Raw genomic sequence first — 13,324 nt, forward strand, 5'->3', positions numbered from 1 at the left:
AATGCTTTTACATGTTGAAGTTCAATAATAAAGAGCAGCATCCCTCCACAGTGGCTTCAATAATAACCCCAAGCGATGTTATGATCACTTCATTTTCTGTATCATTTAAGAATTCAATAAGCTGTGTTTGGTCTACTTTCATGCCATGATTATGTGGATGACAATAAACCACGGTCTGAACTGACCTCTCCTCTGCAAGAGTATGTCTCTGACTTGGAAATTCCAGATAGTCACCCGAGGAGACTTCTCCATCTAAGAGATTCATAGTCTAGACATGCTTCTTCCAGCAAGGCCATGCCTATAAATCCTTTTAATTGTATGAAAGAATTCTGTTCCTTGATGTCTAAATATTCACATATATACATATATGAGCCTATGGGCACGAGTTTTACTCAAATCAGCACATTCCCCTGCCTTGCCCATATAGTGGGTGGGAGAGAAATCTCCAGTTACAATAGTCTATTACAATCTTAAGACTATTAAAATGTTCAAAGTCTCTTCTGAGACTTAGGACAGTCTCTTCACTGCAACCCCTCTATACTCCAAATCAAAAGCAGATAACATACTTTCAATATACAAGAGCAAAGAGCATACATTGTCATTTTAAAAGCCTGGGAAAGGAGCATAATGAGGAAATATTGGACCAAATCAAGACCAAAATCTCCAGGTCAAACTTAAAATTCTTCAACTCCATATCTGCTGTCAAAGAGCTCTTCAGATCTCCAACTCCTTTCAGCTTTGTTTACTAAAACACATTTTTCTTTCCTGTGCTGATTCCATTCCTGGTTTGCAACTTTCCTTGGCAGATATCCCAAGATTCTGGCCATCTCCAAAATAATGTTCTCCTCAACAAAATGCAATATTCACCATCACAACTTCACATAACGGCCTTTGTAGATCTGCAGAAATACCCTGACACAACATGGTCTCAGTGCCTTTTCTTAGCCATGGAAGGAGTATTCCACAACTCCCTTTTTTATTCTTGACTCTAAAGTCATAACCACTTGTCCAAACTGCCAAGTTCTGTTAAGTATTGGGGCTGTAACTTGCTCCGTAGTTCAAATACAATTATGTCAACTTTCTGATTTTGATGGTTTTCCTCTCTTAGAAGTCAGAATAAGGAAACATTGTAAATGGAAAACTGTAGGAAAACAGTAGAGCTGAGCTCTGTTCCTTGATTATAAATGTGATATGTCCAAATTGCAATAGTCACATGCTCAAGTAACTAACTGCAGGGAGAAAAATTTAGCAAGTACACATATTAGGTTCTATTAACATTTTTCTGCATGCTAATCTGGTGTTCAAGGTGGTTCATAGTCCAATGGCCCAGTAAGAATAGCAATCTTTAGAATACAAGATACTTAAAGGAAAAAGAAGAAGCCTCCAGGAATGTCAGAAATAGGGTCAGTTAGCCCATCTCTTACTTGGCAGATTAGGCTAGGTTTTTTGGTTACTGAAGAAAATTACAACTTCAGTAGACTTCAGGATGGTATATTTAAGGGCTAAGTAGAAAGAACCCAAGCTCCATGCAGAGCTGGTGCATGCCTTTAATGCGAACACTTGGGAATCAGATACAGGTGGATCTTTGTGAGTTAGAGGCCATAGTGATCTTCAGAGCTAGGTCCAGTACATCCAGATCTATATATAAAAACACTGTCTCAAAATAGAAAAACTTGAAGAAAAAAGAAACCTAGAATTTAGATGGTGGCATAACTCAAAGTTCAAATATAGGAACCATTTGAATTCGAAGTTAATAGCACAGGGAATCAAAATAAAACTGCAAAGAAAATAATGAAGAGGTTGGCTCCTGTGTAATCTTATAAATATTGTAACCCCTACCCTGGAGAGCATTATAAATTATTCCTTCAAATGTGCACTGGTGTAGATAGATCACGTGTAGAATATAAGGCAGTCTTGACTTCCCAGGGTGCTTGAAGTACTGGAGTGTACCTGTCACATATGACACTATACCTGCTTCATTTTTTCCCACTTGTCCATATTTAATCTTGACATTGTGAGACGGCAGCAAACTCACTGTTTCAGAACCAAAGTTAACCTGTAAGGCTCAATTGCCCAAGGAGAAAAATAACTTCCCGGAATGCCCGAAACTTTAGTTCTTGAGAAACAGCAAGTCACATCATTTCACTCCCTGAACAAGTTTATTTGACTGATGTGTACCATATGTGCTTGACCACATGTGTTGGGAAGGTATATAGACAGGTACATGCATCAGGTTGTATGCACTCCCCTAACTGAACCTAATAGGAAACACAATTAATTGTGGACTTTGCCTTTTAAAACCTCTACAAAATGTGACTCCTAACCATTTCCTGGGAACCCAGGGTAGGACCTGGACAGAGTCCATCTTCCTGGATAGTATTTAATTAAAGACTTCTTCAAATTTGGTTCAAAATTGCCAAACTAGCTTTTTTCTCACTAATATCAGGATTAACATTTAGAGAACCCAGAGAGATAGACTGTCCACTCAACCCTTCATGAACTTCAAGAGTCTGAGTGCCTTGGGGTGGGTTGTGCACTTTAAAATATTAATCCAAGTCTCTGGGGAACGCCTTAAGTCCTTTGGACCCTGCAGTGAATGACCCTGCTGAAAAAAGGAGATAGCGAACTTTTTATTTGGTGACCTCCTTTTGGAAAGTTGTAGAAGTGTTTTTAGCTTCCTGTGACATTTTGCTGCCTGGTTTCTGTATCCTGGTACTGGGGTATTTCTAGGAAAGAAATGGAAGGATCCAGAAAAGTCTGTGCATCCCAGTTCAAAGCAAAAGAAATCATCACAGAGTCCACTAGTTATTTCTGGTTAATTGGGGCATGCAGCTAGAGCCACCAGTTTTTCTCTTTTGACCTTACTTGTCACCCATCAACTGAGTTTCATATTCTAGACTGCACTGTAGACCTAAGGAATTATGGGGGCATCCACAATACTGGCAGACAAGTTGAGGTTTGGAGAGGAACAATGTGGGTCCTGAAGCCAAGGAGAACTTGAAGAGGCCCAGCCTCTATTGGGTTTATAGTATCTGTGTTTTGCAGTGATGTATCTCTAAATGACTCTAGTTGTTCAATGTACTCTTAGGGTTTCTGTTGTAATTTTTGGCTCTGTGTATTGCCTTGACCTGTCTCTGTACCTGCCTTTCTTGGCACAACTGAATGGGTGAGCAAGACTGATAAATTGGAGCACTACTCCAAAGCTCACTTAAGAAATGGTGGAGCTTTGGGGTCTTGGGGTTCTGTGGACTAGGTTGGGGTTCAATGGGAAACTGAAGAAAAGACCAGGGCCTCAGGCAAAATCCAGCATGTGAGTCCCCCTTCGGTAGCCCGAGAACACAGCTGGAGCCCCAACTCCAGCACTTGGCCTATAATCTCTTATCATGGCCGTTAAGTAGGTAGCTCAGATCATATCAGAAGGTTCTATTGCCATCCCCTTCGAATTACAACACTGGAGAAGGTAAAAAAGTTTTATCTTTCTGTTTGTGTGTATGAATATATGGTGTGTTCTGACTTGTCTTCCTTGAATACATGAGTTACCATGGAATTTTGCCATTCCTTCTGTTGCAAAGGTGGAAATATCTTGTCAGGGCAGTCAATACTGTAGTACCAGAGCTAAAAATTGAGTACTTTCCATTAAGTTTTATCTTCTGGTTGCATACACAGAAACTTGTAGCCCTTTGAAAACTAGCCAGTAAGAATGAAGCTTCTAGGTTGGTCCAGATGTATTTTTTCAATGTCTGTTGGATAGGTATGTGATATCTTTAGCAACAGGGTCTTACTATCAAGTCCTGGGGGAAAAATCAAGAGCCATGGTAACAAGCCACAGTATCTGTGGGAGGTTTATATTAACTCACTGACTAACAATTTGAAAAAGGATAACTTACACATGATAATTTGCTTTTTATTTATAAGTCAAATGGCATTTTAGGAGGCACTGGTTCTAGGTAATTCCATTTGCTTGTTCCTTCATTCATGAATTTATTGGCTACCAAATTTGAGGTTTCCTTATAGTATTTTATGTATGTATATAATATACTTTGAATGATCTTTAAACAGATTTATATGTGAGTATAAAACCTTCTTTTCTTTGGATCCTTAAAAGAAAATATTTCTTTAAACATGTGTCTTTTTATATTGTTTTTATTGAACTATATATTTTTCTCTACTCCCCTTCATTCCTCTCCCCTCCCCTTCTACCCTCTTTCATGGTCCCCATGTTCCAAATTTACTCAGGGTATCTTGTATTTTTCTATGTCCAATGTAGATTAGATCCATGTATGTTTCTCTGAGGTCCTTTTTGTTGAATAGGTTTTCTGGGATTGAGAACTAAAAATATTTTTGTTTTGTTTTATTTTTTATGTCTAAAATTCACTTATGAGTGAGTACATATGATTTTTGTCTTTCTGGGTATGGGTTACTTTACTCAATATGAGGTTTTCTAAATATGTCCATTTGCCTGCAAATTTTAAGATGTCATTATTTTTTTTCTGCTGTGTAGTACTTCATTGTGTAAATGTACCACATTTTCCTTATCTAGTCTTTAGTCAAGGGGCAGTTAGGTTGTTTCCAGGTTCTGCCTACGACAAAAAAAAAAAAATGCTACTATCATCATGCACAGCTGAGCACCTGCCCTTGTGGTGTGATTGAGCATCCTTTGGGTATATAACCAAAAGTGGTATTGCTGGGTCTTGAGGAAGGTTGTTTCCTAATTTTCTGAGAAATTGCCATACTACAATCCAAAGTGGTTGTAATAGTTTCACTCCCAGCAATGCAGGAGTGTTCCCTTTATTCCACATCTCTTCAGCTAAAGTTGTCATCAATGTTTTTTATCTTGGTCATTTTTACAGGTGTAAGATAGAATCTCAGAGTTGTTTTGATTTGCATTTATCTGATGGCTAAGGATGTTGAGCATTTCTTTAAATGTCTTTCCGCCATTTTAGATTTCTCTGTTTAGATCTGCACACCATTTTTTTGTTGAATTATTTGTTCTATTGATGACCAATTTCTTGAGTTCTTTGTATATTTTGGAGATCAGACCTCTGTCTGATGTGGGGTTGCTGAAGATCTTTTTCCATCTTTAGGTTGTCATTTTGTCTTGTTTACCATGTCCTTTGTTTTACTGAATCATTCCAGTTTCAGGAGAGCCCATTTATTAATTGTTTCTCTCCGTGTCTGTGCTACTGAGGTTATATTTTGAAAGTAGTCTCCTGTGCCAATGTGTTCAAGTATACTTTCTACTTTCTCTTCTATGAGGTTCTGTGTGGCTGGCTTTATGTTGAGGTTTTTTGATCCAATAGGACTTGAGTTTTGTGGGTGCAATAGATATGGATCTATTTTTGTTCTTCTACATGTTGATATTCAATTATGCCAGCACCATTTGTTAAATATGCTTTTTTTTCAGTTTTTGCTTCATTGTCAAAAATCAGGTGTTTGTAGGTGTGTAGATTGAGACAGGGTCTCTCTATATAGCCCTGGTTGTCCTGAAACCCACAATGTAGACCAATCTTGCCTCAAATTCACAGAGATACACCTACATCTGCCTCTTAAATGCTGGTATTAAAGGTATGTGCCACTGTGCCTGGCAAAATTAGGAACTTTGAAAAACCAATTCCTTTTACAAAATGGTTATTTTCATTTTTAAAATTTGATTAATGCACACAATCTTACTTCAGTTATCATAGTTCATAAATTTCATAATGAAGCATTGTTTTAGTTCTTATCTTGCTGTAGAGATTCCTAGGTAAGTATTAAATTTATTGACACTGCATTTTGTTTTGCCTGCTCATGTATAACAACATTCTACTGAATATGCTATCATTTTATTACAAGTTTATAACATGTCAATTTGAAGTATCAAAATGATTAAATGTTTAGAGTAATTTGTATTTCTAAAGTAACTATAAGCATCACATCTCTTCTCAAAGATCTTTTTTTTTTGTTTGTTTTACCTAACATAACATCGGAAAGCAATACATTTATTTTTATGAAGAAAAATTTTGGTCTTGACTTAGATTAGTGAGAAAGAAAATAAACACAACTGCTTTGATGATCTATTGCTGTAATGCATCATCAGAGCACCGCTCATGTGATAAACTACGATATTAGTGTAATACATCATCAAGAATGCTGTCACTCTAAAAAAGTATTAGTGTAATACATCAGCAGCCATCACCACGCACAGCAACATCCAGCAACATTTAAGGAATGCTTTGGTGCTGCCTTGGGCAGAAATGAAAGAATACCAATTAAACATAAGCCTATTAAAATACATTAAATTTGTTTTATATTATATTTATAATCTCTCTCTTTATTCTACTTTCACTACCTCTTTAGACTTTCTGTGTATTGCTGTTTTATAGTCACAAAATTATCCTCAGATGTTAACATTTGGGAAACTAGTGTAGTGTCTAATCTTCACTTCTCCAGTTTCCACACTTACAGCTCCCTGTTCATAAACAAGAAGTTGTATGAAGAACAATTTACTAGGAACCAGATTAGCCTAGCTATTAAATAGTCATTTCTTTCACTTAAATGTTATAAAATTTTAAAAATTTCACACATAAAAACCCTATTTACAAACATTTCTACACCTGCCTCTCCTTATTCCACTTTTCCCATGGCCCTAAAAATTCATGATAACTTTTTTTTAATTCTTTAATTAATATAGTTACATATGCATATGTATCTGTGTATGTATATACATATAGGTATATAGATAGGTAGATGTGTGTGTTTTTGTATATACTCTGTCACCTACACACATACACACAAAAGCACACCCTGCTGAGCACATTTTGTTTTCCTTTTACGTACATGTGTTTATGGCTACCTACTTGGAATTGGAGAACCTATCAGTGGGGTCACTTATTGTCTAAAGAAGCCTGATTCCCCTTCTCTCGGCTTTTTATCAGACTCTTCTGGTATTTTCCCCTATCCATGTAAGACATTCTTCTAACAGCTTTTAGAATTATATAGTGATTCTCAAAAAATGAAACCAGAAACATTTGGAGGCATTATGCACATATCTTATGAAAATTGTCGCACATTGTCAATGCCACTCTTCTGTGAAGAACTTCTCGTCTAATTACTTGAATGTGTTTCCTCCTGGAGAATTCAGTAACTACTTCCATTACTTTGGGGTTTTCTGTAGGGATGAACATCTTTCTTATTAGCATTATGTAATATTTCAGGTGTCTTGCATTTTTATATATCTTCTTTCCAAATACCTTTAAAGGTTTTTCCTCATTTCAGGAATATCTAAATGCAAATGTGAATGTCATTGAGAAATAAAGGTGGAACTTGTACCGATTTGATTTTTTAAAGCAGTCTGTTGGATGCCATTTACCTTTTCTTCCAGCTAAGAGGTGCTAAAAGAAAGTTTCAAATGAACTTGGTATTATCTATTAAGAATTTCTGGTAAATTTACATGCATACATTATGTCATTTATTGACATACAAAGTTTTGACACTGAAATATACAAAGTTCCAGATTCTTTTCAGAATGACTTAGCATTATAGTTAATATATGACTATTTAGATACAAGAATAGATATAAATAAGGAATAAACAATACACTAGCAGTCATTGAATATAAATTTCAACTAATATGTATTTATCATGGTTTTCTCAGTCTTCATATGGAAGCTTTTAAGTGGCTCAAAAATAAATTTAAGGAATATTTGAAAATGTAAAACAATGTCAATATATAAATCCTAAATCTAACAAAAATAAGATACAGGTATTTTGCAAAAATGTTTTAAAATTTCCAAAATCATGTGATAATTACTTGAATTAGAAATTGTTCTTTTTTACTGCCGTAAACGTTCTCCTGGATTTTCTTAATTTTACACATATAAATATCTGTTAATACTTTGAAGTGACATAATGTGATTTTTATAATTTATTTTAGATATCAGCAAAATTTCGGCTGCAAATGATGAAGCAATTATATTTTAATTGATCGTTTTAGCAATAAGTAACATAAACAATTTTCAATATTATGTGGTGTTTCACAATATTACTAGTATGTGTCAGATAATCAAATCTCATGATAAGGAAGGAAACTATGAGTCACTTTTCTCCAGACTAATTATAAAATTAAGAAAATTTTCAGCTATTATTTGTATATTAATATTCACATATACTTATCACTCCATATCCATTTAGATGTGAAAAAATACATTTAAATTCATATTTTGTCATGTTTTCAATGAAGAACTTTTAAGTTTTGAGAGGCTGAGTAAAAAGAGGGTTAGAATATGGATCAGCTTATCTAATTTCTTGCTATTAGTCTGGAACTTACAGGGCTCCACGAGACTCTATTTGGGGATGTTTCATATTTGTAAAGAGTGAAAAGAAACATGAGAATCTCTGATATGAAAAGACTCCCATAACTCCTGATTTCAAATTCATAGAAAACGCTATGCAACATAGGTAAGAATATATTTAAAGAGGATGGGATAATATCTCTCCTGACACAGAGTGCCATATCATCTCGGATATTAGGACATTTCATGGAAACCTGTTGCTACATGTTACATTTTGATCCAGCCTTGCTGGGCTTATCCATCACACATATTACTACATGACATTATAGAATTCTATGAAAAATTATGTCAATCATTCTTACGTTGTTCTATTCTCTACTGATGTAGAAATTACTGTTTACAAATTATGACCTTGTTTACGATATGCCATTTGCACATCACTATTAGAAATTTAAGAGGAAAAGGCATATTTGGTTTTATTATAATTTGTATTTCTTTCATGGAGCAAGTACCTTCCTCTGACTGAAACACTATTTATATTTATAACACAATGTGAGATTCTTGTACTAAGAAATTCAAGCTATTTTGAATAAACATTTTGCTTGAATATAATATTTTGTACATTCTTATAGGATGTCAAGTGAAATATAGAATTTCAAAAATTCAGGGATATTACAGATAGTTGATTTCTTTACATTTATTCAGGGATTCAAGAAATGGAATATACATATACATTATAAAATGACTAAAATCAGTTATGCATATAAACTGAAAAAAATGCATACTATATACAAAGATCGGTGCTTTATGTAGTCATCATTCGAAAAGCTTCCTCTGACAGCAAATGGGAACAGATGTAGAGACCCACAGCCAGATAATATTCAAAGAAAGAGTCTAAAGGGATGTCTCCATCAACTCCTTCCCAGAAGAGGAAGGAGAAGGAATTAAGGAATTAGGAGCTCATGGAGGACACCAAGGAAACAAATCCCTCTGAATCAATGAAGCAAGGTGCATACGAACTAGCAGAGGCTTAAGCAGCAAGTGCAGGGCCTACAGGGGTCTGTGCCTGCTTTCAGCTTAATATCCTTATGGGGCCTTATGTGACAAAAAATATATCTTTAACTTTTTTGCCTGCTTTTAGAACTCTTCTTTCTGTTGGATTATTGCCTTGTCTAACCAACATTGATATGATGGTTTTGTTTATGTCATATTATATTATATCATATCATATTTTGTTATTATCTTTTAGAAGCCCATCCTTTTCTAATGAGAGGGGATAAAGGAAGAGGATCTGGAAGGAAGTTGAGACGGGGTAACAGAGGGGAGTGAGGGATACTATAATCAGGATATATTTTATAAGGAAAAAATTTATTTTCAATAAAAGAGAACAATTTGTGCACGAGTCTAGATAAAATACATTTTTTTTACACTTCAATCTTCTTGGAAGTCTATGCAAAACTAGTAGCTGCCTTTTAAAATTATTTAGTTCAGTAATTTGTGATGTAGAAATTGCACACATAGATTCATTGCTTTCAATCTATGTATCACAAAGGCTTAGAGTCCAGGGTAAAAGGAAGACATATGCCTGTCCGTTAACTGCATTCTTAAAGACAAACACAAGATGTGGTTGGCTGCAGCTTTCAGATAGCAAATGCTGCAGCAAGTGCAGAGTGACAGGAAATGAATATGAGCAAAGCTAAGAAAATCTTGCTTCACACCTTTAGTCTCCTGGACAAGATGATAATGAAAAAGAAATTTAAAAACAATTAAAATTACTTTTATAAATTTAGAGAACTAGTTTGTTTCCCTATTTTAATTAAAGAGCATAAGGTGTGTAAATCTGTCAACTTGAAAGACAAGATATATAATAATCCTCCGAGACTTGTGTTGATTGATAAAATGCGGAAATGCTTAACATACCCAATATTGTGCAGTTGTTCAATAGAAGTAGAAAATGTTTAATCTTGGGAAGGGAGTGCACTTATGATTAAATATTATAATGTTTTCCTTCAGCAACTGAAAATTTACCTAAAACATTCAGAGGTACAATAGGATAAAGATTTAACTATAATATTTTTTACTGATGTAGGAGTGATTTCTTATTAAAAAAGAAACTGCCTAGGCCCCTTGATAGGCCAACCCTTAGGTGGGTGGAGTAAACAGAACAGAATGCTGGGAGAAAGAAGCAGATTCAGTCAGTCGCCATGATTCTCCCACTCCAGACAAATGCAGGTTAAGATCTTTCCTGGTAAGCCAGCTTGTGGGCTACACAGATTATTAGAAATGGGATAGATTAATATGTAAGAGCTAGCCAATAAGAGGCTACAGATAACGGGCCAAACAGTGTTTAAAAGAATACAGTTTCCATGTAATTATTTCGGGGCATAAGCTAGCCATGCGGGCGGCCGGGTGCCGGGGACGCAGCCCTGCTGCTCCTTCTACATTTTACTATATTGAAAATTTAAACAGTTTTTCATTTAACAATTAAAATGCTTTTATTTGAATTCCTAAACATTTACTGAATGATTACAAAATATAGTTTTATATTGTTTTTAAGGCTGGGCAGTGGTGGCACACACCTTTAATCCCAGCACTCAGGGGGCAGAGGCAGGAGGATATCTGAGCTCAAGGTCAGCCTGGTTACAGAGAGGACAGCAAGGACTATACAGAGAAAACGTATCTTAAAAAGCAAACAAATGAATGAATGAATGAATGAATGAATGAATGAATCAATGAATGAATGAATCAATGAAATATGGAAGAAAGGGACAGAATGCAGGGTACAAAAGAAGTACTGAGGAATATGTTGTCTATTGCAAACAATAGAAGATTATGTAAAGACAATAAGAGAACCTGTATGTCAGAATATCAGTCACAAAGAGAAAACCAACACCTCAAACAGTATGACTTAAACTTCATATTGCAAATACCTCTATTGAAAGAAGAAAAGTTACTTGAATAAAAACATACGAGGAATAAAGAAAATCTCATCTAGCCAACTAACTCCACTTGTTCATTCCTTAACACAACAGTACAAAAAAAGCAGGGTTTTTTTAATAAACCAAATTAATCTAAAGTGTAGACAGTATCACAGATAACAATGAAATTTCTTTGTTTAAAAAAAAGTCAAGATATGTCAGTTAAAACATTCTATTTCACTAAACATGACGAACAAGCAGCTCACCCCAACAATTTGGAATAGTGTTTCACTGTTTTTCAGCTCTTGTGTTAAGATACTTTTGCTACAGTCATCTTTTTAATAATATATAATAATATATGCCTATGCCAGTTTCTGTTTTAAATTTGTCACACAGATAGCTACTGAGAATGCTAATATATTTTCTCTTCTCGGTGGGTCTTATTGTATCTTGATTGCTGTAATAAAATAAAAAAAACACACAGATATTTTCTTAAAACTTTCATTTATTTGCCACATGTATGGAGCTTAGTAAGCTCCTGGTGTCTGGAATGTACTTTTATCTTCATAGATATTACATTCCAATTACTTTCCCATGGTGAAAGAGACTAGCTATTCTTTTGGTATCTCATTTACTATGACACTATCCCAATCATGTTCTAATAATCTTTTAGATTCTTGCAGTAATTAGTGTAATATGTCTTAAGATAATTCATAACATAATATAACTGGTTCTCTTGTAAAAGGAAAGTATGTATACAGAATCACACACAGTCAAAGGGTAGGTGATTTCAACATTCATAAGGTTTAGGAGGAGACTGTACTGATGCAGTTTCAAGTCACAGAGCATCTCTCATTTACAGTCACACCAGAAGCTATCTGGGATGGGGGTTAAAGGGGTCCTTTTAAGAGTCTTAAAGGCAAATGATGCCATTGAAGACTTGATTTTGTAAACTGAGACTCCAGGAGTGTAAGAGAATAAATGTATGCAATTGGAAACCATGCAGCCTGCGACACCTTTTACTATGGCCTTAACAAACCAACAAACTATAATTTTCTCATACATGTTTATAAGAAACTGTGTAGTAAAAACTAGGTTTTCTTTTCTTTAGTATTATTTTGAAGATTTTAGTATAATTACAATAGTTATTCTTTTCCCTTTATCCCTCACATCCGTCCCATACAACCTGCCTAGTCTATATAATGTTGCTTTTATGTATGTATTGAGCATGGCTGTTTGGAACTGGACATACAGTTGTTGCTCTCTTCCCTGAGGAAGAACAACACTCCTGCTCTCAGATTCCCTCAATACCTATAGTTTTTGGTGTAGGGTTGAGGCCCCACGTGCTTTTTGTCATGCAGTGTGGGATGTTAGTTTGGGTCTTCATTCTTCAGCCCAGGTTTGTGTGGTCAGATTTTATAGACTTATCTTCTGTATTACTAAGATACACTATCAGCAAAGTCCCCAATTTTCTGGCTCTTAGAATCTTTCCACCACCTTTTCTGAAATAATTGAGCCTTAGGTACAGGAGTATTTTGTAGGTGTATTCACTGGGCCATGCCTCCACATTTTCCATTTTAATTGGTCATATCATTCTGTACTGGTCCCTTTTGTAAAGAGATGTTTTCTTGATTTGAGATTATGACACAATTATCCATTGAATTTAAGAACAAATGTTTGGCAGTAATCAACAGCTCTCTAATCAGACTTAAGACCAGTCTAGCAATAGGGAAACCGTATTGGTACTGTAATCCTAGCTAACTAGTGAAGCCATAGTCATTGGAGGAGAATCTACAACTTCTAATTTATTAAATCAGCATTATCCCAAACAACAAACTAGATTTTCTTAAAATAGTTACTTCTTATGTTTTTTTTTATAATTATATACTAGTAAGTCACTTTAAGGCAATCTCCTATTGATTTTATTTTTACCATTTACCTTATTTTAGCATACACCATAGAATTCATTATAGATTTCCAATCACATGTTGCTACTATCAGAATGAAAAAAATACAGTTTTAATAAGTTCATTTCAAATTCTGTTTTATAACCATATACAGAGGAAGTTTTACATGAAATGAGAAAAAAGTCCACAAAGCAGTGCAATGTCTTTGAAATATTATTTTCTTATGCAT

This window comes from Alexandromys fortis, unplaced genomic scaffold, assembly GCF_014885135.2.
Source record: "Alexandromys fortis isolate MF-2015 unplaced genomic scaffold, M_Fortis_MF-2015_v1.1 scaffold_2_26212498_36691700, whole genome shotgun sequence".
In the NCBI taxonomy this organism is placed as follows: domain Eukaryota; kingdom Metazoa; phylum Chordata; class Mammalia; order Rodentia; family Cricetidae; genus Alexandromys; species Alexandromys fortis.